This window comes from Erinaceus europaeus, chromosome 5 (assembly GCF_950295315.1).
Source record: "Erinaceus europaeus chromosome 5, mEriEur2.1, whole genome shotgun sequence".
Taxonomy (NCBI): domain Eukaryota; kingdom Metazoa; phylum Chordata; class Mammalia; order Eulipotyphla; family Erinaceidae; genus Erinaceus; species Erinaceus europaeus.
The window spans coordinates 71607014-71609328 of NC_080166.1; the positions used below are offsets into that span (position 1 = coordinate 71607014).

General features: G+C 40.7%; 1 non-coding gene across 1 annotated transcript; it reads right to left on the reverse strand.

Annotated features, from left to right (window-relative positions):
• Positions 1–1896: 1896 nt before the first annotated feature.
• On the reverse strand, positions 1897–2002 carry LOC132538796 (U6 spliceosomal RNA). Its single transcript, XR_009550119.1, has one exon. It is a non-coding gene; the product is annotated as a U6 spliceosomal RNA (small nuclear RNA).
• Positions 2003–2315: the final 313 nt, after the last annotated feature.

The following is a 2315-nucleotide window of genomic DNA, read 5'->3' on the forward strand; positions in this document are numbered from 1 at the left end:
TTTCAGATGCCACTATGATCGTATCCTGACTTCCATGGGAAGACAGCCTTGTGGAACCTCACCTATGTTTCCATTGGAAACTGCAGTGGTTCTCCCAAGGTCACAGATATGGGTTAACTATCATTTATAACTCTCTGTCTGGATATCTATCTATCTATCATCTATTTTGCACATTTTTTCCTATGGTCCTGCCTTTCCTTTCTAAGTCACACCTACATCTATTACTACTTCTGAATGCCTTTCCTTTTCCCCCTCTTCTCTCTCTGGGTGCTGATGGAATTGGAGTTCAGAGAGCTCTAGTTATCTTCCCCTAACATTTATCCCTCCAGGAGTATGGGCAAAAATTTTGGGGGTGCAGAAAGTAGATCTGGCTCATGTAATTTATTCTCTGCTGGGTATGGACATTAGTAGGCTATCTATGACCTAACAACTCCTTTCCTATGGATTTACCTAAAGAAAGCAAAAAACGCCTATTGGAAAATATCTATACATGCCTGTGTTCATAGCAGCACAATTTGTGGTAGCCTAAACCTGGATGTAACCCAGATGTCCAATGACATATGAGTGGCTAATAAAAAAAGTTTTAGTATATATACACAATGTAATACTCCTGAGCTGTAAGAAATGATGAAATCATCTCCTTTGTCTCATGTTAGGTGGAACCTGAAGGCATTATATTAAGTAAGATAAATCAGAAGGATAAGGACAATTTTTGGACAATATCACTTATGAGTGAAACTTAAGAAGCAAGGAAAGAAAGCAAACACAAGGCAAAATTTGGAAATGGCTGTGGCTTACTAAGTCAAAGCAAAGGACTCTGGAAGAGGGAGAAGACAGAACAGGGAAAAGAGAGTTAGGGACCTAGTACATGGTGTTGGAGAAAGACAAGTTGGTGGTGGGAATGGCGTGCAGATACCTGTCATAAGGAGATACAAACTTTACCCACGGGGGCCAGGTGGTGGCAAAACTAGTTGAGTTCAGACATTACAGTGCACAAGGACCCAGGCTCAAGCCCCTGGTACCCACCTGCAGGGGGAAAGCTTTGCAAGTGGTGAAGCATGGCTGCAGGTGTCTCTCTGTCTCCCTCTCTACCTTTTCTAACCTCTTGATTTATGACTGTCTCTATCAAATAAAGATAAGAAAAAAAGAAAGTAAGAAAGAAAGGAAGGGAGCTGGGTGGTGGCGCATCTGGTTGAGCACATGTTACAATGTGCAAGGAGTCAAGTTCGAGTCTCCAGGCCCCATCTGCAGGGGGAAAGCTTTGTGAGTAGTGAAGCAGGGCTGCAGGTGTCTCTCTCTCGCTCTCTTCCTCTCTATCTCTGCCTCCTCTCTCAATTTCTGATTGTCTCTATCCAATAAAAAGTAAAGATAATAAAAAAAGAAAGGAAAAAAAGAATGAAGGAAGGAAGAAATTTTACCCATGTGTCAACTATCCTGTAGGCCATTATTTACCCCTAGAAAATCATTTGAAAAAATATAAAGAAGTTACTATTCAATTATTCAAATAACAGTAATAGTTTTATACATGTCCCCAGGTAATCATCTACCTAAAAAATTATAAAACTTTCCATCTATATTGTCATGAATATATGAGATTGTTGCATATGTTTTGCCAGCTGATGACTTGACTAAGGCTTGAGTACCGCAGGCAAACCAGGAAAATGCCACTACTTACACTATTTAGATTCCAAAATACCTTTGGATTTTGTCATACTAGGGCAAAATGTGGACATCTCAGACTCAACTTCTGCTGGTACTCCTATTACTGATGAGTAGATAACTGATGCCCCATCTCAGTATGTTCACCTTAAAAGTTGCAATTGTTTACTAGTTGGCTCACAGGGAGAATGACGCTTAGAAAATGGCAAGGACCTTTCAGATCTTCTTAGTCAGCTTAAAAATATGGAACGCTTCACGAATTTGCGTGTCATCCTTGTGCAGGGGCCATGCAAATCTTCTCTGTATCGTTCCAATTTTAGTATATGTGCTGCCGAAGGGAAACTAAAAGCAGGACCTGATCAAATTGTAAGTAGAGCACCAAAGTAAAAACCCAGTGGTGAGGGGTAGACATGCAGCTTCCTGGGCCAGTGGGGGGTGGGAGTGGGCGGGAGGGATGGGTCACAGTCCTTTGGTGGTGGAAATGGTGTTTATGTACACTCCTAGCAAAATGTAGACATATAAATCAGTAGTTAATTAATATGAGAGGGGGAAAATCAATTGTATGTCTCAAAGTTTCTCAAAAGACAAACTGAATCTTTTTAATATATAGGCTATGTATTTGATATGCGGACTCTCTCAAAAGCCTAGACCAAGTA